Source organism: Leuciscus leuciscus (assembly GCF_965113295.1).
Source record: "Leuciscus leuciscus genome assembly, chromosome: 19".
In the NCBI taxonomy this organism is placed as follows: Eukaryota; Metazoa; Chordata; class Actinopteri; order Cypriniformes; family Leuciscidae; genus Leuciscus; species Leuciscus leuciscus.
In genome coordinates, this window is record NC_138743.1 from 1,324,178 (window position 1) to 1,347,541 (window position 23,364).

The 23,364-nt window shown below is 39.8% G+C and overlaps 1 protein-coding gene and 1 long non-coding RNA gene across 4 annotated transcripts in view; one reads left to right on the plus strand and one right to left on the minus strand.

The window, feature by feature from the left end:
- Positions 1 to 17,326, minus strand: part of LOC309482160 — a 225,253-nt gene extending 207,927 nt beyond the window's left edge. The window contains exon 1 of the long non-coding RNA XR_014200246.1: positions 17,092 to 17,326. This is a non-coding gene — a long non-coding RNA (uncharacterized lncRNA). The remainder of the gene's footprint in view (positions 1 to 17,091) is intronic.
- LOC309481994 (MAM domain-containing glycosylphosphatidylinositol anchor protein 2) overlaps positions 1 to 23,364 on the plus strand; it is a 201,012-nt gene that overhangs the window by 14,906 nt on the left and 162,742 nt on the right. The window lies entirely within an intron of this gene.

Sequence of the window (23,364 nt, forward strand, 5' to 3'; positions counted from 1 at the left end):
GTGTGTGTGTGTGTGTGTGTGTGTGTGTGTGTGTCAGAGACTGTTAGTGTGCAGTGTGTTTAACACGGGTGTTTAACCTGCTGGAAGAGAGACTGAAGCGAGTCTCTTTCTGGGAACAGTGTTTGCTGTCGGACGGGAGATCATCGGCTGAACACTGAAAACACACTTTTCTCACTCAGTGTGTGTGTCTTGTTTCCAGTCCGAATATCTACAATTCTTGAATCAAGATGCATTTAATAGATGAGTAAAATGACATGAGACATTATCTTGTCTTGTTTTCTGGGGTAAATAAATCAAAATGCTTTTTGCTTAAAAAAAAACTACATTTCTGCTGGGGTCAGAAAAATAAACTTAATTCAAACGGAAACAAGATTATTTTCTAATCTCATTGGCAGATCATTTTGCCTTTTTTAAGAAAAAACTCACTTCATTTTGATTTATTTCCCCAGAAAACAAGACATAACATCTAATGGCTTATATCTTATCTTATCGTATTTACTACTTTAGTAAATGGATCTTGATTTAAGAATTTGTAGATATTTGGACTGGAAACAAGACAAAAATACGATAAGAAAAGCATTTTTTGCGGTGTACTCCCATCGGCTGTCAGCGCGCCGCTCCTGATCCCGACGGATCACGGGAAACACTGCGGAGATCCAGCGTTCGCTCGAAGGCAGTCAATGACTGAATACACTGAACACACTGTACACACACTGAACACACTGAACACACACTGAACACACTGTACACACACTGAACACCCACATCAACTCACTGTAGGATTTCACATGCCACTTATATGTCTTTGCTAAAGCTTCGCTGGATGGTTGCTAGGGTGTCCTGGTTGGTTGTTAGGGCATTGTTAGTTGGTTGTTAGGGTGTTCTGGCTGGTTGTTAGGGCATTGTTAGGTGGTTGCTAGGGTGTTCTGGCTGGTTGTTAGGGCATTGTTAGATGGTTGTTAGGGTGTTCTGGCTGGTTGTTAGGGCATTGTTAGGTGGTTGCTTGGGTGTTCTGGCTGGTTGTTAGGGCATTGTTAGATGGTTGTTAGGGTGTTCTGGCTGGTTGTTAGGGCATTGTTAGATGGTTGTTAGGGTGAGGTGGTTGTTAAGGTGTTCTGGCTGGTTGTTAGGGCATTGTTAGATGGTTGTTAGGGCATTGTTAGGTGGTTGCTTGGGGGTTCTGGCTGGTTGTTAGGGTATTGCTAGATGGTTGTTAAGGTGTTCTGGATGGTCCCATACACAAAAGAAATATATTTGAAATATATTTTCAAAATATATTTTTGGAATATATGCAAATATTTGATATTGGCCCAATACATATATTTTAGTTCAATATATGTAAATATATTTTCATATATGTTTACATATATGTTCATATATGTTTTAACTTTTGCAAATTGTTTCATTTGAAATTTAAAAAGTTAACATTTTCACAAACAACACATTTTCAGTTTATTTTGTTAGATAGACCACTTCATCTGTGGATAGTGCTCTACCACTTCCCCCAGCCACATTTTTCCTACTGGTCGGAGATCAAACCGGCAACCCTTCGGTTACAAGCCCGAAGCCCGAAGCCCTAACCAGTAGGCCACGGCCCTTTACTGACTTTATCGGTCTAAAATGACAACTTTATGTAGGAAAGAACACACAGAATGCAGAGTTTTTTTCCCCTATTTTTACAGAATTGATTACAGTTATTTAATAGTGTGTGTATGCAGTGTTAGACACTGAGTTCTATCTATTGTTTAAGTGTACTTCACTGTTGGAGTGTCACTGTTATACTTGCATCATAAATATTGTGCATATTTTCAATATTTAAATGACTTCAGGAAAGATGTCAATAAAACAACAATAAATCTAATAATTGCACTTAGTGTTAGGTACGTGCCACCTAATATGGCCTAATAGTCCTAGGAAAGCAACTATCTTACATTGCAGTCATTTAAATGTAAGTACAGTATTTATTATAGCTGTGTGTCATAATACAGTAGTGAAATATGGTATAGGGGAAAAGGTAGAGGAATTACTATGATCAAAATTCATTTTCGACCCTTCTTTAGTAAGCTAAACATTTTATGACCATATGTTTTGCCATATATTTTACATTACATGTTATAAATGTAAATATATTTCACACTTAACATCATATATTTTTTTGTTATATTTCAGAATATATTTCAAAATGATAAATATAAGTGAACAACAATGCAAATATATTGTATTTGGACATGTATTTGGAATATGTGCCACATATATTTTTGACACTTTAAAATATATTTCAATATATTTCTTTTGTGTATGGGGTTGTTAGGGCATTGTTAGGTGGTTGCTAGGGTGTTGTGGGTGGTTGTTACTAGGTAGTTTTTTTTTACAGTCTACAGAAGGGTTTTCAATCTTTTTGATTTCACGGACACCCAAATATCATCTGGGATCATCTGGAAAGTCTAAAATTTAAAAGGCAGCTGTGAACAAGTTGTAAACCAGATATTTTCCCAGTTATACTTTTTTATTACGTGTTTACACGTGTTTACGTGTAGACCTTTATTTCATTATTTAGACTTCATTTATTTTAATTATTGTTTTATTATTTATTTATATATTTTAATATTCGTAATCAAAATGATTCACCCCCCATTGCAAATCAGGTTTATTGGCAAAATGTACAGACTTTCAGCGGTTTGCAATGAACAAATCAAACAAAAGTAATGGAAATAGCTCATCACAACAAATGTTTCAAGTGGTTTCCTAGCCAGGGAAAACCCAGACAACTTCCGGCAAATTTAGATTTGCTCTGCAAGTTAGTCTGGCAAAGAGCTCATTCAAGGCCATTACTAATGCCCTCGAAATCGCGGCACCAATCAGAAACGCTGAGGCGGGCTTTACACGATGACGATCGCTCTGATTGGTTTTAGGTCTATCCAGTTGTGCCCAGAGGGAGGGACGTCCGTTGGTGAAGCGCAACTTTTAAATGCATTTATTATATTCAAGTTGCAAACACGAGGACAGTGGACATGAGGACATGAAAGACCCACTGGCAGATGAACGTGCTAACGTTACTTCATTTCTCTCCGAAACGGTAGGAAATTAAATTAGATTTAATAGAGGATTTTAACTGTGACAAGATGATTGACAGGGCAGTTTACGTGACAGGACGCACGCGACAGATCCGTCTGATAAAGATGATGAAGTAGTATGTCCCAAAGCTTGCCTACTTTTTTGCAACACATTCAAAAGAAAATACATTTTCTTCACAAAAAGAGTATACTTTTATGGCGTAGTGTAACTTAGGCGAATTGGGACGCAGCAAATGGCTTTACACGATGACGATCGCTCTGATTGGTTTTAGGTCTGAGGCATTTGAGCGACGTCCGTTGGTGACGCCCCTTTGGAAATGATTTGTCTATGGAGCTTTGCCAGACCATAACTCAGTTACTACTGAGAATGGTCTGGTTTTAACCAGGCTAGTGGTTTCCCCAAATTCAGCTGAAAATGCTACTTTTAATGACTTCTGCAGTCTCAAAATTATTCAAGCATCTTTATCACTGAGTAGAACATCCTTTTGCTGTATGATCTACTGTAAACAAGATGTATAAGCAGCCTCAGCTTCTGTTTCTGAGGAATCTCAGTTCTCCAGAGGATATACATCAGCCGCAGAGCATCACTGATCCACCATGCTGACCCGTAGACAGAGTTCTTCACAGCTGATGCTTCATTCTTCATTCTTCTTCCTCCAGATACACAGCTGAACAGAATCCCAAAACTTCCGTGGCTTATTTATATGATTTTGAGCAAATTGGAGCCGACTTTTTCTTGTGCTGTTGGGTCAGTAGTGGTGTAGTGTTGGAGTTCTGGTATGTGTTTAGTACGAGCCTTACTGAAACCTCAGTGTGTGTGGCCACCAAGTCACTCGAGTTTTTCTGAACCGCCTTTTCAGAAATCTGGTTGCTTCCTTATATATATATATATTGCTGTCAAATTGATTAATCGCATCTAACATAAAAGTTTTTGTTTACATAATCTCTATATATATATATACTGTATATTATATCGATATATTATATGTATAAACATATGTGTGTGTATACAGTATACACACACACTAACACAGACCTATATGTGACTCTGGACCACAAAACCAGTCACACGGGTCAATTTTTTCTTCGAAATTGAGATTTATACATCATCTGAAAGCTGACTAAATAAGCTGTCCATTGATGTGTGGTTTGTCATGAGATATTTGGCTGAGATACCACTATTGAACATCTGGAATCTGAGGGGGCAAAGGAATCGAAACATTGAGAAAATCTCCTTTAAAGTTGTTCATTTATGTTCACGATTGTGCTGCATTCACTCACAAAACGAAATGTTTTATATATTTACGGTAGGAAATTTACAAAATATCTTCATGGAACATGATCTTTACTTAATATCCTAATGATTTTTGGCATGAAAGGAAAATCGATAATTTTGACCCATATAATGTATTGTTGGCTATTGCCACATATATACCCGTGCGACTCGAGACTGGTTTTGAGATCCAGGGTCACAAAATACCCCCCCCCCACACACACACAATATATAGGCCTATATATATATACACACCACTGGTTAGTTGAGGAGGTTTCAGACTGAACTCGTTGTGGTTTCGCTGGTCACTCGCAGTGAAACACGTTAAGCCCCGTTCATACTACAAGCGACAAAGCGACACGATACCATTCATTTCAATGGGGAGCGGGCGACTTCCGGCGACACGCGCAACAGTGACCGTTGGCGACTGGATGGGGCGTGTCCAGCGACGCGATAAAGTTGAGATCTGTTCAACTTTATGCAAATGAAGAGCGACTTTCGGGAGCGACAACCAATAGGAGTGAAGTCAGTGGAGTACACGTGATCCGTCACTCTTCAGTGCCGAGTCCGACCGAGGCAAGATGAATGAGAAATTTATTTTAGCAGTCAGAAACTATCCAATAATTTATTATATGTTTTCGTGTACATACAGTGGTACTCGCCGTGCTGACTCTGAGCCTGAATGATTTCGTGAACTCAGAAAGACCAGCCCATTTGCTGCAGTTAAACAGCCGCGATAGCAAAGAGCACTCGCTGTTTCTCATTCATATGTACTGATTCCATTTATATTTAGACTTTTCCTTCCAAAATGTTAGCTTGTAGCGGCAAGAAAATAGATTTGTTGTCTACAACATGGAGTAACATCCGTGAATGTCACTCACAAACATTACTAGGCAACCAGTAGTGGGAACGCCCACTAGCGACCTCACCGCCAGCCACTGGCGACATGCAGCGACAAAGTCGCTTGTAGTGTGAACGCAGCTTTAAGCTGTTGATCTTTATTAGTCCACTCTTCCATGACATCACTTTTCCTGCATTCTGGACATTAGACATTCGGAGTTTTCCCTCTTTTATCGTGCTAATTCCCTCAGTTAGCAGTGTTGGTGAGTTAACTAGCCCGTCCAGTCCTGCTTACTGGTCCTGTTTCAGTTTCTGCATCAATCACCAGCGTGGAAAGCTGAGAGTTCACCGGCGTCGTTTGAACGCTGCGTCAGAACTGTATATTCACTGATTTTCTTGCGATCACAGATGAGTGCATGTGCACAGCTGACGTGACAACATGAATTTTTACTTGGCTGTGATTAGCGAGCGCTTACACCGCTAATATTGAACGCACACACACGAGTGCAGTTCATTATGGTCCGCAGTCCGACTCTAATCCTAGCTTTGCTCCTCAAACATGAATGTTATTAATTATGAATGGCCAGCAGGGATCAGAAAAGGTTGCGTTCTCTGCGTTCTCACTGCATGCATCGGTGCAGGAGTGTGTGTGTGTGTGTGTGTGTGTGTGTGCGTGTGTTGATCAAACGCGGAGTGATTCCTCTGTGCCTGAAATAGCTGTCTCAGTTCCTGAGGGGTTTCTTTGCCTTCTTCACTGTGTGTAATCAACTGAACTCATAACAGTAGGACTCCAGTTCCCAGCATGCACCACAGCTTGAAAAATCATGCAAATTACTGCATTACTTCCACTATTGCTGCTGTGTTTGTTGCCCTTTTCAAATATCTACACATCTAAACAAGAACAAGAGGCATTTACTTGTTTTTAAGATCTTTAATAATGTTTGTGTTGTGTTATGTGTTATGTTTGTGTTGTGTTGTGTTAAAAAGACCATAAGACAGTTGCAGCTCATACAGAACGCTGCCGCCAGGATTCTGAGCAGAACCAGAAAATATGAACATATCACACCAGTCCTCAGGTCTTTACACTGGCTCCCAGTTAAACTTAGGATTGATTTCAAAGTATTATTACTGGTATATAAATCATTCAATGGCCTAGGACCTCAATACATTGCAGATATGCTCACTGAATATAAACCCAACAGATCACTCAGATCATTAGGATCATATCAGCTAGAAATACCAAGGGTTCACTCTAAGCATGGTGAGTCTGCTTTTAGCTATTATGCCAGCCGCAGCTGGAACCAGCTTCCAGAAGAGATCAGATGTGCTCCTACAGTGGTCACATTCAAATCCAGACTCAAAACACTTCTGTTTAGCTGTGCATTTACTGAATGAGCACTGTGCCGCTGTTCGTCCGACTGTACTGTACTGTATTTCATTTTATTTTTCTAAACTGTTTTAATTATTCTTATTTCTTTTTATTATTTTAATTTCTTCTATGTAAAGCACTTTGAATTGCCATTGTGTATGAAATGTGCTATATAAATAAACTTGCCTTGCCTTAAGTTGGTGTGTTGTGTTGTGTGTTGTGTTGTGTTGTGTTGTTTGTTATGTGTTGTTGTGTTGTTGTGTTGTGTGTTGTGTTGTGTTGTGTTGTGTTGTGTTGTGTGGTGTGGTGTGTTGTGTTGTGTGTTGGTGTGTTGTATTGTGTTATGTTGGTGTGTTGTGTGTTGGTGTGTTGTGTTGTGTTGGTGTGTTGTGTTGTGTTGTGTGTTGTGTTGTGTTGTGTTGTGTGTTGGTGTGTTGTGTTGTGTTGTGTTGTGTTGTGTTGTGTGTTGGTGTGTTGTGGTGTTGTGTTGTGTTGGTGTGTATGGAGACCTGAGTGAACATGCATGTGTCAGACTTTCATCATCATCATCATCATTTTACACACACACACACACACACACACACACACACACACACACACACACACACACACACACACACACACACACACACACACACACACACACACACACACACACACACACACACACACACACACACACACACACACACACACACTCTTCAAGCCGTATGCCAGTATATCTGTAAGTGTGTACTTCGCTGGCGATGGGAAGCGCTTACGTCTGAGGAGTGTGTGTTGGTGTGTTGTGTGTTGGTGTGTTGTGTGTATGGAGACCTGAGTGAACACGCGTGTGTCAGACTCTCAGTGTGTGTTGATGCACGTGTTTGTCCTGCAGTGTTTGTATCGTGAGGATTAGCAGCATCTCCTACTTTAAATGTTCATGTTTATAGTATGCATTTAAAAACTCACAACTTACTTTTACACAAAACTCACACACAGATGTGCACTGGAACAAGTACATCATTCAGGCATGTTTGGCACACTAGTGACAACTCTGTCTGATTAGAGACACACTTTTACATGCATACTTTTTTATTGTAAATATTTTTTTTTCTATTTTGTCTTTTGTTTTAAATTAAAAAATAAATGTATATTATAATAATAAATTGGTCAATATGGACTATATATATATATATACATTATATTAATATAGAATACATTAATATAGCATGTATACAGTATGTATGTGTGTGTGAATATATTAGTAAATAAAATAAAATATTATATAAAATATATATATATAGGAGAGAGAGAGAGAGAGAGTAAGTGACATTTTTTCTACACTCTAAGAAATATACATAGTCAGAAATGCAAGAAAAATGCCAGAATTGTGTGGAACAAAGTCACAATTACACTTTTATTTTTTTATTCCATAGCATAAGCAATTGCATAATATTTCTTCTTTCATCTCAGGTGTAAATGCCTTCTTTATCACTCAGATGCTGTATATCTACAGCGGGACAAGCATTGAAGCCGAATCTCCAGTGTGTGCGTGCGTGCGTGCGTGTGTGTGTGCGTGTGCGTGTGTGTGTGTGTGCGTGTGTGTGTGTGTGCGTGTGTGTGTGTGTGTGTGCGTGTGTGTGTGTGTGTGTGTGTGTGTGTGTGTGTGTGTGTGTGTGTGTGTGCGCGTGCGTGTGTGTGCGTGTGTGTGTGTGTGTGTGTCTCAGAAGGAAGCCCCGGCAGGAATATGATTTAATGATCTTCTTGTGAAGGTGTTCTGCGTCGGACTCATATTAATATGCACTGACTCCTGCATACGACAGAAATGATCAGGATGTCTCGTCATGGATCATAAAATCCCCCAAGGTGCCTTTCACTCGTCTGATATTGAGTGGACATCCGTCCCTATATTATAAATCACAGCGTTTCCATAATGAAAAAATGTCTTTATTGCGTCGCTGACGACAGAACTGCATTAAAATCCGGCTGTGTTTAAAGGTTACATGCGAGAAACGGCCTAGTTTTCATATCTGTATGTTTTCATTAAAACATGAACTCTGAGTTTCACCGTTTATCACTGAGAAGCGTCAAACAGTGTGTGTGTGTAAAGCTGGAGCTCTTCGCGTGACAGACAAAAATGACTGAAGTTTTTTTGTGTCAATGAAATGAATGTACTATATTTTAGTTCAGTGTTTTTTATTTATTATTTTGTATTTTTAGGGGATTTTATGGTACTAAATTATATTAACGCTGTATTTATAATCTACTTATTCACTTTTTTGAGCATAGACCCGAAAATAAATGTCCATCTTAAACTGTGGTAAATCTTGAACGCTTTAGAGCGACAGACTGAAGTTTGATCTCTGTTCAAAGACGACACTGGGCAGATTATTGCTGAAGTGAAGAAAGTTTAAAAATGTTAACTTAAAAAAAGTTACAGAATTTTACGTTTATTGTTATGAAAAATGCACACAAAAAATAATATTTTCAATTTTTATATGAAATATATATTTTCAAAATCATGTTTTACTCTAAAACTGCAAGAAAATCAAAGCAATAAACCTAAACAAGTTGTCCTCCAAATTTGAGGTTGATATCTCAATAAATGATCTTTCAGTGAGAGTGTGTTCGGCTGCAGTACCAAACGCTTCCACTAGAGGAAACTCTCTCATTTCCAATGCGTCATTTCTGACCGTGAGGAGCACAAGAGTGACTGTTGTTTACAGGACCATTAAACCTGTTCCAATCATGTCCATGATTTATTTGTGTGTTCACATAACAAGTGCCAAAACCTTTACTAAGTTTCGTACCATTCTGATGAAGAAAAAAATTCTAAATAAAACAAAACGTAAAATGTTTTGGTAAAAAATGAGCAGTAGAGTGTGTTTCTCTCGTCTGTAATGTTGAAATGCATCAGTGAACTGATGCGAGTCCTCACAGCTTTCACGTTGTTGCTCTCATTAAGAGCATGAAGGAGTGTGTGTGGAGCTAGTGTGTGTGGAGGGAGTGTGTGTGGAAGGAGTGTGTGGAGTGAGTGTGTGAAGCGAGTGTGTGGAAGGAGTGTGTGGAGGGAGTGTGTGAAGCGAGTGTGTGGAAGGAGTGTGTGAAGCGAGTGTGTGGAAGGAGTGTGTGGAGTGAGTGTGTGGAGCGAGTGTGTGGAAGGAGTGTGTGGAGTGAGTGTGTGAAGCGAGTGTGTGGAAGGAGTGTGTGAAGCGAGTGTGTGGAAGCGAGTGTGTGGAAGGAGTGTGTGGAGGGAGTGTGTGAAGCGAGTGTGTGGAAGGAGTGTGTGGAGGGAGTGTGTGAAGCGAGTGTGTGGAAGGAGTGTGTGAAGCGAGTGTGTGGAAGGAGTGTGTGGAGTGAGTGTGTGAAGCGAGTGTGTGGAAGGAGTGTGTGAAGCGAGTGTGTGGAAGCGAGTGTGTGGAGGGAGTGTGTGAAGCGAGTGTGTGGAAGGAGTGTGTGAAGCGAGTGTGTGGAAGGAGTGTGTGGAGGGAGTGTGTGAAGCGAGTGTGTAGAAGGAGTGTGTGAAGCGAGTGTGTGGAAGGAGTGTGTGGAGCGAGTGTGTGGAAGGAGTGTGTGGAGCGAGTGTGTGGAAGGAGTGTGTGGAAGGAGTGTGTGGAAGGAGTGTGTGGAGGGAGTGTGTGAAGCGAGTGTGTGGAAGGAGTGTGTGGAGCGAGTGTGTGGAAGGAGTGTGTGAAGCGAGTGTGTGGAAGGAGTGTGTGGAAGGAGTGTGTGGAAGGAGTGTGTGGAGGGAGTGTGTGAAGCGAGTGTGTGGAAGGAGTGTGTGGAGCGAGTGTGTGGAAGGAGTGTGTGGAGCGAGTGTGTGGAAGGAGTGTGTGGAGGGAGTGTGTGAAGCGAGTGTGTGGAAGGAGTGTGTGGAGCGAGTGTGTGGAAGGAGTGTGTGGAAGGAGTGTGTGGAAGGAGTGTGTGGAGGGAGTGTGTGAAGCGAGTGTGTGGAGCGAGTGTGTGGAAGGAGTGTGTGAAGCGAGTGTGTGGAAGGAGTGTGTGGAAGGAGTGTGTGGAAGGAGTGTGTGGAGGGAGTGTGTGAAGCGAGTGTGTGGAAGGAGTGTGTGGAGCGAGTGTGTGGAAGGAGTGTGTGGAAGGAGTGTGTGGAGGGAGTGTGTGAAGCGAGTGTGTGGAAGGAGTGTGTGGAGGGAGTGTGTGAAGCGAGTGTGTGGAAGGAGTGTGTGGAGTGAGTGTGTGAAGCGAGTGTGTGGAAGGAGTGTGTGAAGCGAGTGTGTGGAAGCGAGTGTGTGGAAGGAGTGTGTGGAGGGAGTGTGTGAAGCGAGTGTGTGGAAGGAGTGTGTGGAGGGAGTGTGTGAAGCGAGTGTGTGGAAGGAGTGTGTGAAGCGAGTGTGTGGAGGGAGTGTGTGAAAGGAGTGTGTGAAGCGAGTGTGTGAAGCGAGTGTGTGGAAGGAGTGTGTGAAGCAAGTGTGTGGAAGCGAGTGTGTGGAGCGAGTGTGTGGAGGGAGTGTGTGAAGCGAGTGTGTGAAGCGAGTGTGTGGAAGGAGTGTGTGGAGGGAGTGTGTGGAAGGAGTGTGTGGAGTGAGTGTGTGAAGCGAGTGTGTGGAAGGAGTGTGTGGAGGGAGTGTGTGAAGCGAGTGTGTGGAAGGAGTGTGTGGAGTGAGTGTGTGGAGCGAGTGTGTGGAAGGAGTGTGTGGAGTGAGTGTGTGAAGCGAGTGTGTGGAAGGAGTGTGTGAAGCGAGTGTGTGGAAGCGAGTGTGTGGAAGGAGTGTGTGGAGGGAGTGTGTGAAGCGAGTGTGTGGAAGGAGTGTGTGGAGCGAGTGTGTGGAAGGAGTGTGTGGAGCGAGTGTGTGGAAGGAGTGTGTGGAGCGAGTGTGTGGAAGGAGTGTGTGGAGCGAGTGTGTGGAAGGAGTGTGTGGAGCGAGTGTGTGGAAGGAGTGTGTGGAGCGAGTGTGTGGAAGGAGTGTGTGGAGCGAGTGTGTGTCCTGTCTGAGACTTTACCTGCTCCCTCCTCCTGCTAATCTACATGAGTTGTCATACATGATTGATTTTCGTATTTTCCAGGATGCGTCGTTCGGAGTCGCATGACTAACGTGTATGGATTGTGTGTGTGTGTGTGTGTGTGTGTGTGTGTGTGTGTTTGCTGGCTCTGTTCACCTCTCTCGCACCAGTGTAAGCTGAACATGAACTTTAACCCTGTTTGTAATATTAAGGTTTTCTCCATTCTGTCACTGATGGAGTGATGAAGATGCTCTGGATGACAGTGTGAATGTGAGTGAGTTCTTGCCAAGTGCCGAATGATGAGATGAGAGTTATGAAGGCCTTCAGACAGTGAAGCACAGCTGGCCGGAGACTTCACCGGGATTAAATATGTGCTTTAAATTATTAACATTTATGCAATTGGCAGTTGTCTTTATTGAAAGGGACTTACATTTCATTAATTAATTAATTCATTTTTTTTTATCATTCATTCATTCATTCATTCATTCATTCATTCATTCTTATTTATTATTTATTTATTTGTATTTAGTCATTTGTTCAGTTTTATTCATTCATTCATTTTTACATTCTTATTTATTTATTTTCATTCATTCATTCATTCTTATTATTATTAAAAAAATGGTATTAGTCATTTGTTCAGTTATTTTCATCCATTCATTCTTATTTATTCATTATTTTTATTTATTTACTATTTACTTATTCATTTTTATTTAAAAAAAGTGATTTACTCATTTTTATTTACTTATTTTATCATTTATCTTATAATTTATTTATTATTAATTTATTCTTTCATTCTTATTTTTATTCATTCTTATTTATTTATTTAGTCATTAATTCGTTTTTATTTATTCATTCATTTTATTTATTTAGTCATTTAATTATTAATTAATTAATTCTTTTTTATTAATTCATTCTTATTTATTTATTCATTATTATAATATTTTTTTGAAATATTCATTTATTTTCTCCCCCGTTTTTTTTCTACTTCCAAATTTCATGTTTTGTGTTTAGTTCTTCTGGCATATAAACATGGTTTTGGTTCACCAGTTGCTTCTCCATATTCTCCATTGTATTAAAACCCTCCTCATTTAATCCCAAATGAGAATTAATTGTATATTTCCAGCAGATAACCTTGCAGTGCTCCCCCTTGTGAGGCCATTAGTCTGTTTTCCTTCGGCCATTACCGAGCGAGTTAATTTGTGTGTGTGGGGCGATGGGTTTATGTGATTAAATTATGGCTGTCGTGTGTGTGATCCGAGAGGGTTTGCGGGCGAACGGCGAGTCCTTGTGTGTAAAAGAGCTCATTGAAAAACACACCAGAGCACTGCTGGCATCTGCAAACAAAGAGTCCCTCAGATACACTTGATCATCAGCAACTTCCATAAACACGCTTGTGCAAGAAAAGCAAGAAATGTGACACTCTGCATGTTAAAGTCATGATGCAATCATCTGATGAAGCTCTTATGCACTGAAATCACTGTGATACAACTCTCTAATGTTGTTCGGCAGTAAAATAAAGGGTGTTTTCACAGTGATGCCATAGAACATCAATTTTTGGTTCCCCAAAGAACCTTTATGTGATCAGTTCTTAAAAGAAGTGTGAAGAACGCTCTTAAAATCTAAAGAACATTTTCCACTATAAAGAACCTTTTTATGTGATGGAAAGATGTTAAAGCTTCTTCATGGAACCATCGATGCTAATAAAGAAGAGTGATTAATCGAAACCACATGTTAAAGGAGTCGTTCACTTCAGAATGAACATTTCCTGATAATTTTCTCTTCCAAGATGTTCATGTCTTTCTTTCTTCAGTCGAAAAGACATGAAGGTTTTTGAGGAAAACATTCCAGGATTTTTCTCCATATAGTGACTTCAATGGGGTCCAACGGGTCGAAGGTCCAGATGTGAGTTTCAATGCAGCTTCAAAGTCTCGACACGATCCAGCCGAGGAGTAAGAGTCTTATCTAGACAAACCAGCGGATATTTTAGAACAAAATAAACATTTATATACTTTTAACCACAAATGCTGGTCTTGCACTAGCTGTGATGCGCCACACATTACGTAATCAGGTTTAAAGGTCAAGTGTGAAGGAGGCGGAAGAACAGCCCCAGTATTTACAAAGAGAACAAAGAGTGTTTTTGCAGCATCATTCTGTGTTTGTGCAGCATCAGTGAGTGTGTTTGTGCATCATCAGTGTGTGTGTGTGTGTGTGTGTGTGTGTGTGTGTGTGTGTGTGTGTGTGTGTGTGTGTGTGTGTGTGTGTGTGTGTGTGTGCGTGTTTGTGCAGCATCAGAGTGTTTGTGCAGCATCAGTGTGTGTGTGTGTGCGTGTTTGTGCAGCATCAGAGTGTTTGTGCAGCATCAGTGTGAGTGTGTTTGTGCAGCATCAGTGTGAGTGTGTGTTGTGCAGCATCAGTGTGAGTGTGTTTGTGCAGCATCAGTGTGAGTGTGTTTTTGCAGCATCAGTGTGAGTGTGTTTGTGCAGCATCATTGTGTGTTTGTGCAGCATCAGTGTGTGAGTGTGTTTGTGCAGCATCAGTGTGAGAGTGTTTGTGCAGCATCAGTGTGAGTGTTTGTGCAGCATCAGTGTGAGTGTGTTTGTGCAGCAGCAGTGTGAGTGTGTTTGTGCAGCAGCAGTGTGAGTGTGTTTGTGCAGCATTAGTGAGTGTGTTTGTGCAGCATCAGTGTGATTGTGTTTTTGCAGCATTAGTTTGAGTGTGTTTGTGCAGCAGCAGTGTGAGTGTGTTTGTGCAGCATCAGTGTGAGTGTGTTTTTGCAGCATTAGTGAGTGTATTTGTGCAGCATCAGTGTGATTGTGTTTTTGCAGCATTAGTTTGAGTGTGTTTGTGCAGCATCAGTGTGAGTGTGTTTGTGCAGCATCAGTGTGATTGTGTTTTTGCAGCATTAGTTTGAGTGTGTTTTTGCAGCATTAGTGAGTGTGTTTGTGCAGCATCAGTGTGATTGTGTTTTTGCAGCATCAGTGTGAGTGTGTTTGTGCAGCATCAGTGTGATTGTGTTTTTGCAGCATCAGTGTGAGTGTGTTTTTGCAGCATTGGTGTGTGTGTTTGTGCAGCATCAGTGTGAGTGTGTTTCTGCAGCATCAGTGTGAGTGTGTTTTTTGCAGCATTGGTGTGTGTGTTTGTGCAGCATCAGTGTGAGTGTGTTTTTGCAGCATTAGTGAGTGTGTTTGTGCAGCATCAGTGTGAGTTTGTTTGTGCAGCACCAGTGTGTGTGTTTGTGCGGCATCAGTGTAATTGTGTTTGTGCAGCATCAGTGTGTGTTTGTGCATCATTAGTGTGTGTGTTTGTGCAGCATTAGTGTGTGTTTGTGCAGCATCAGTGTTAGTGTGTTTGTGCAGCATCAGTGTGAGTGTGTTTGTGCAGCATTAGTGAGTGTGTGTGTGTAGCATCAGTGTGAGTGTGTTTGTGCAGCATTAGTGAGTGTGTTTGTGCAGCATTAGTGAGTGTGTTTGTGCAGCATCAGTCTGAGTGTGTTTGTGCAGCATCAGTGTGAGTGTTTGTGCAGCATTAGTGTGTTTGTGCAGCATCAGTGTGAGTGTTTGTGCAGCATTAGTGAGTGTGTTTGTGCAGCATCAGTGTGAGTGTGTTTGTGCAGCATCAGTGTGAGTGTGTTTGTACAGCATTAGTGTGTGTGTTTGTGTAGCATCAGTGTGAGTGTGTTTGTGCAGCATCAGTGTGAGTGTGTTTGTACAGCATTAGTGTGTGTGTTTGTGTAGCATCAGTGTGAGTGTGTTTGTGCAGCATTAGTGTGTGTTTGTGCAGCATTAGTGAGTGTGTTTGTGCAGCATTAGTGTGAGTGTGTTTGTGCAGCATCAGTGTGAGTGTGTTTGTGCAGCATCAGTGTGAGTGTGTTTGTGCAGCATCAGTGTGAGTGTGTTTGTGCAGCATCAGTGTGAGTGTGTTTGTGCAGCATCAGTGTGAGTGTGTTTTTGCAGCATTAGTGTGAGTGTGTTTGTGCAGCATCAGTGTGAGTGTGTTTGTGCAGCATCAGTGTGAGTGTGTTTGTACAGCATTAGTGTGTGTGTTTGTGTAGCATCAGTGTGAGTGTGTTTGTGCAGCATCAGTGTGAGTGTGTTTGTACAGCATTAGTGTGTGTGTTTGTGTAGCATCAGTGTGAGTGTGTTTGTGCAGCATTAGTGTGTGTTTGTGCAGCATTAGTGAGTGTGTTTGTGCAGCATTAGTGTGAGTGTGTTTGTGCAGCATCAGTGTGAGTGTGTTTGTGCAGCATCAGTGTGAGTGTGTTTGTGCAGCATCAGTGTGATTGTGTTTTTGCAGCATTAGTTTGAGTGTGTTTTTGCAGCATTAGTGAGTGTGTTTGTGCAGCATCAGTGTGATTGTGTTTTTGCAGCATCAGTGTGAGTGTGTTTGTGCAGCATCAGTGTGATTGTGTTTTTGCAGCATCAGTGTGAGTGTGTTTTTGCAGCATTGGTGTGTGTGTTTGTGCAGCATCAGTGTGAGTGTGTTTCTGCAGCATCAGTGTGAGTGTGTTTTTTGCAGCATTGGTGTGTGTGTTTGTGCAGCATCAGTGTGAGTGTGTTTTTGCAGCATTAGTGAGTGTGTTTGTGCAGCATCAGTGTGAGTGTGTTTGTGCAGCATCAGTTAAACAGTCAAGTGCGAGTGCTAAAATTCATGTGGTAATTCTCCATGAATGTTTTGTGCGACCCGTGCTGTTTAGACCCTCACAGACGCATGAAAGAAACTCTAATTAGAGCGACTCTGAAGTGTTTGGTCCGCATTTAACCTTCATTCATTCACAACATTCCCAGCGTTCGGCATCACAAAGCCTCACGCTGAATCCCGGCTGGCATGAATAATTGCTGGATCCTCAAACGAACGACACGTCAGGTCCGGAGACTCTGCGTTGTTAATGTTGTCTCTGGGAATCGTTCGCTCGTGTCAGTGCTGATGAAGCTCATGATTAAAGCCTTGTTAAGAGGAGTGAAGCATCAGAAAGGTGCAGCCATATGTTCTTCTGCTAGTCTCACTGATAAATGATCAAAAAATGTTACATTTCAACTCTATTAACTATATATAACTCTAACTATTAACTTTGTTTAACACTGGCATATAGTGGATGGATACTGTGTTTTTGAAAGAGTCTCTTCTGCTCACCAAGGCTACATTTATTTGATCAAAAATACAGTAAAAACAGTGAAATATTATTCTAATGTAAATCAGCTGTTTTTTATGTGAATATATAGTAAAGTGTAATTCCTGTGATCAAAGCTGAATTTTCAGCATCATTACTCCAGTCTTCAGTGTCACATGATCCTTCACAAATCAGTATAATATGAGGATTAGATGCTCAAGAAACATTTATGATTATTATCAATGTTGAAAACGGTCATATTTTTCTGGGAGCATTTTATTTTTCATGATTCTTTGATGAATAGAAAGCTGAAAAGAACAGCATTTATCTGAGATAGAATATTTTGTAACATTATTAATGTCTTATACTGTCACTTTTGATCAATTTAATGCGTCCTTGATGAATAAAAGTGTTCATTTGACTCACTCCAAACTTCTGAATGGTAGTGTATGACGGTTTCCACAGAAATATGATTGTTTTCAACATTGATAATAATTATAAATGTTTCTTGAGCATCTAATCCTCATGTTAGAGTGATTTGTGAAGGATCATGTGACACTGAAGACTGGAGTAATGATGCTGAACATTCAGCTTTGATCACAGTAATAAATTACACTTTACTATATATTCACATAGAAAACAGATGATTTACATTAGAATAATATTTCACTATTTTTACTGTATTTTTGATCAGATAAATGCAGCTTTGGTGAGCAGAAGAGTCTACGATGGTGTAGTGATTTCATGTAAAAAGAAAAAAGAAAACCCATTTAAACCAGAGGAAGGGCTCTCAGGGAATGTTCCTCTAACAGAAGAGTAATGTGACGTTGGACTGGATGAAGGATCACAGCGTCTCTCTGGTTCTTGTTGCCGTTTTGTAGTGGATTTAGTCTCGGGTTCGAAGCATTAGCGCTTCTCTCACACCGACAGGCCTATAGATGCCCTTGACTTTCATTATGAAACGGTGTGTATCGTCATAAATCATACGTGTGCAGTCGGGCTGTGATATATTGTCCTGCTCCGTGTGATCAGAGCCGAATTATCCTCCAGAATCCCATTCGCTCGGATACTGAATCATTCTGTCGTCAGGATCGCAGTGAATCTGCTCTCCAACAAACAAACGCTTCAGAAACGTGCAAAAAGATCCCGACAGCAAACCAAGGAAATAATATTTTCCAGTGAACATGTAATGCTGTTCGACTGGAGGTCTATATGCTCACTGTGGAAACGATTATTTCCTTGATTTACTGTCGGGATCTTTTTGCGTTCCCGTAATACTACGGTTGTTGTTTAAACAAGAAATACTAAGCTTAACCCTTACAATTAACTTAAAAGTTTGTTTAATAGCGCTGGGCGACGACTTATCGTGATAAATCGCATAATATATGTGTGTGTGCTGTGTATAATTATTATGTATATGTAAATACACACACATGCATGTATATATTTAAGAAATATTTGTATGTATATATTATTTATACATACTTTATATTATAAACATAAATATTTTATATATCAATAAAAAAATGTTTTAATAAATGCATACATATATTATGTAAACACAAACTTTTATTTTGAATGTGATTAATCAGCACTAATACTATACTCTCAAAACTCTCAATTTTGCGTCTTATGTCAATTTCTTTTGTTTTAGATATTTTTACATATATATATTTTTTTTATCTCCGACGTGTTGCTAAAGATACATTGTTGCATTCAAATAAAAATATTACAATTTTGTTGGAAAAAGTGTATTTTTTCTGATGGAATATTTTGGTAAGACTTTACGCTAAGGTTTCATTAGTTTACACGAACTAACAATGAAAAATACTTCTAAAGCATTTGTTAATCTTAGTTATGTTAAATTCAACATTTACTAATACAATCATTATCAAATCAAAAGTCTTATCTGTTAATATTATTTAATGGACCCGAGCTGACGTGAACTAACAATGAATAGTTGCATTTTTATTAACATAACATTAACAAAGATGAATAAATACTGCAACGAATGCATTGCTTATTGTCGGTTAATGTTAGGATTAACTAACAGAGCATACAATATTTTTATCCCTAAATATGTCATTTTTGTATCATTCACTCCAGTTATCTGCAGAAACGCCTCTATTGTAGTCGTGAGTTTCTTCAGGGAATGAATATTCGTCATTATAATAATTATTGCGCAGAATAAAGGGGCGGGGCCTGGTTGAGTTAGTTAGTAGTGTGTTAAACTGCCGGTTATGGTAAGGGACGGGACATTTCCCAAACACACTCGAAGCGCTCGACCAATCACAACACACTGCTCCAGCCAACCAATCAGAGCACAGTGTGCTTTTCAGAAGGAGGGGCTTCATAGAGACAGGAAGTAAACAGAGCGTTACTGACAGACTGGGAAGAGAGGAGCCGCAACAATGGAGAATATGAGGAGAATAATCAACATTCAAGCAGGAAAACCTGTTCTAGTAGAGCCTAATATGGCCTCTTTAATATATATTTATATATGTATATATATGTGTGTGTGCCTGCTTGTGTGCTCACAGGAGTGGACTGGATTTTCTTTGCAAGAAATGATTTTGAATGTTTCTGTGTTGTTCAAGCGCTCCAGCAATCATAGTTTGACCCTCATGTGAAGCGCGTCGGTTTTACAGCCGCTCCATTCATGCTGAAATTACTTTCCCTTCTGCAGGTCAAAGGTCACGAGAGCTCAATCACACCAGCACTCGGCGTTACAGAACAACCACGTCATGTTTATCCGTTCTCCCTCCTTCTGTCCTTCTTTGTCTCTGTCGGTCGTTCGTCCTCAATTTCATGCTCTCGTGATCCGCTCGTTGTTTGACACACTTCTCGTCCGCTCGGTTATGGAGAAAGATCTGTTTCAATCAGCAGATTTACTTCACTAGTGTTTCATAGGGACAGCAATTCTATTTCCCTAAATTCTAAGAATGTTCTGCTAACATTCCCGTGAAGTTATGAAAACGTTATTTCTGGAAATGTTCTTGGTTATACGAACATCCATTTTATAATTCTGTTCCCTTTTATAATTGTATTGTTCTTCAGACATTATGAATTACTTATGAATTATGAATCACATTACGATTGCTTTTGAATGTTCTCTGAACGTTCTGAAACAAGTAGTAACATTTAAAAAATGTTAGACGAACTAAAACGTTTCAGGGGGAAAAAAAGAAGTTCAATGAATGATTTATAAATCACAAAAATGTTTTTGTGAGCAACATTTTTGGAAAAATTGCAAAAATCGTTAGCAAATCTAAAAAATTACAATTTGAAAACTTTTGGGTATGTGAGCATTAAAGAAACATTCCATTGTATCATTCTACAAAAAATATGGGAATGTTACTTTTGAATGTTCAGAAACAAGTAGAAACATTCAATAATTGTTAGATGAAGTTAAATGTTTCAGGAAAAAAAGTTCCATGAATGATTATAAATCACAAAAATATTTTTATAAGCAATGTAAAAAAAAAAAAATCACAATAATTGTTTGTAAAAATCTAAAATATATTTGTAAAAAAAATTGTTAGATTTTAAAGACTTTTAGTTATGTGAACGTTAAGGAAACATTCCATTGTATCATTCATCAAACATTATGGGAACGTTACATTTGAATGTTCTGAAACAAGTAGAAACATTTAAAAAAAAAAGTTAGATAAAGTAAAATGTTTCAGAAAAAAGTTCCACGATGTATAAATAACGTTTGAAAACATTATTAAAGACCAGATAACTTTGAACAAACATTTTAATAATGTTACTGCATGTTTATAACTTCTGTTAAAAACTTCTGTTTTTACTATTTTCTCTCTTCCAAACATAAACTTTCTGTTTGGTAATCTTCCATCCTGGACTGAGTTCATGAGCACAGACTGAATCTGCCTGGAGAAAAGACCAACGTTTTAAGTTTCGTTTGCTTTCCAATCGTGTTTGTTGATTATCGTCTTCTGGTTATCTTTCACTGCGAGCGGAAAGCTCTGAATTAATTACACGCTTAATTGGCCGGCGTTCAGCCATTCTGCTTTAACATATCTCTAATGTGAAACATATTTCTGTAGGGACGATGTGTTCTTGCTAGAGCCTTCTCTAAACAAACAGGAACATTTAGACTGAAACATCACCTTTAATGTCCTGAAGCGCTCGAAGCATTTATCAAGCGCTCCGGTGATGATGGATCTTTGTATTGGATTATTGTAGAAAATACCATCTGTGAACATCACAAGTTTATGATTCTCACACGTTTTGTTCATCATGATAATCTTCACAAATCAAGCCGAAGTACAAAGCTAAATGTAGGCTGTAAGTGTCATGACTTCAACATTACGATCATTACGCTTCAACTCTGTCAGTCTTTGTTTAACATCACTAGAATAGTTATAAACACAGCGAGCCTCATTCAGACACTCATCAGGCGCTGAACCGAAACACATCGACTTCAGGATGCAGGATCCAGAAGAGCTGAGATACTCATGTCTGGATATCTCACACACTGTATAGCACTCTATGCTGGATCCGGAAGAGCTGAGATACTCATGTCTGGATATCTCACACACTGTATAGCACTCTATGCTGGATCCAGAAGAGCTGAAATACTCATGTCTGGATATCTCACACACTGTATAGCACTCTATGCTGGATCCAGAAGAGCTGAGATACTCATGTCTGGATATCTCACACACTGTATAGCACTCTATGCTGGATCCAGAAGAGCTGAGATACTCATGTCTGGATATCTCACACACTGTATAGCACTCTATGCTGGATCCAGAAGAGCTGAAATACTCATGTCTGGATATCTCACACACTGTATAGCACTCTATGCTGGATCCGGAAGAGCTGAAATACTCATGTCTGGATATCTCACACACTGTATAGCACTCTATGCTGGATCCGGAAGAGCTGAAATACTCATGTCTGGATATCTCACACACTGTATAGCACTCTATGCTGGATCCGGAAGAGCTGAAATACTCATGTCTGGATATCTCACACACTGTATAGCACTCTATGCTGGATCCGGAAGAGCTGAAATACTCATGTCTGGATATCTCACACACTGTATAGCACTCTATGCTGGATCCAGAAGAGCTGAGATACTCATGTCTGGATATCTCACACACTGTATAGCACTCTATGCTGGATCCAGAAGAGCTGAGATACTCATGTCTGGATATCTCACACACTGTATAGCACTCTATGCTGGATCCGGAAGAGCTGAAATACTCATGTCTGGATATCTCACACACTGTATAGCACTCTATGCTGGATCCGGAAGAGCTGAAATACTCATGTCTGGATATCTCACACACTGTATAGCACTCTATGCTGGATCCAGAAGAGCTGAGATACTCATGTCTGGATATCTCACACACTGTATAGCACTCTATGCTGGATCCAGAAGAGCTGAGATACTCATGTCTGGATATCTCACACACTGTATAGCACTCTATGCTGGATCCAGAAGAGCTGAGATACTCATGTCTGGATATCTCACACACTGTATATCACTCTATGCTGGATCCAGAAGAGCTGAGATACTCATGTCTGGATATCTCACACACTGTATATATAGCACTCTATGCTGGATCCAGAAGAGCTGAGATACTCATGTCTGGATATCTCACACACTGTATAGCACTCTATGCTGGATCCGGAAGAGCTGAGATACTTATGTCTGGATATCTCACACACTGTATAGCACTCTATGCTGGATCCGGAAGAGCTGAAATACTCATGTCTGGATATCTCACACACTGTATAGCACTCTATGCTGGATCCGGAAGAGCTGAGATACTTATGTCTGGATATCTCACACACTGTATAGCACTCTATGCTGGATCCGGAAGAGCTGAAATACTCATGTCTGGATATCTCACACACTGTATAGCACTCTATGCTGGATCCAGAAGAGCTGAGATACTCATGTCTGGATATCTCACACACTGTATATCACTCTATGCTGGATCCAGAAGAGCTGAGATACTCATGTCTGGATATCTCACACACTGTATATATAGCACTCTATGCTGGATCCAGAAGAGCTGAGATACTCATGTCTGGATATCTCACACACTGTATAGCACTCTATGCTGGATCCGGAAGAGCTGAGATACTTATGTCTGGATATCTCACACACTGTATAGCACTCTATGCTGGATCCGGAAGAGCTGAGATACTCATGTCTGGATATCTCACACACTGTATAGCACTCTATGCTGGATCCGGAAGAGCTGAAATACTCATGTCTGGATATCTCACACACTGTATAGCACTCTATGCTGGATCCAGAAGAGCTGAAATACTCATGTCTGGATATCTCACACACTGTATAGCACTCTATATGAGTCAAATACTGCATTTAAAATCATGTTTCTCGTCTGGCTGTCATTGTGTTGTTGTCTCGCCATCATTTGACTTGAAAACGTTGTTTTTTTAGTTTGCAAAAATCACAAAAATATTTTTATGAACATTTTATTTTAATTTTTTATCACCAAAAATTATTTGCAAAAATCACAAAAATATTTGAATGTTTAATGTTGCAAAAATATTTCAATGAGCAATATTTTTGGAAAAATCACAAAATATAGTTCACAAAAACAAACAATTTTATGAGCAAAACATCACAAAAATACTTTGCAATAATATTTTAATGATCAACATTTTTGTAAAAATGACAAAAACAGTATACATAAATCACAATAATGATTTACAAAAATAAAAATATATTGAAAAATCACAAAAATAGTTT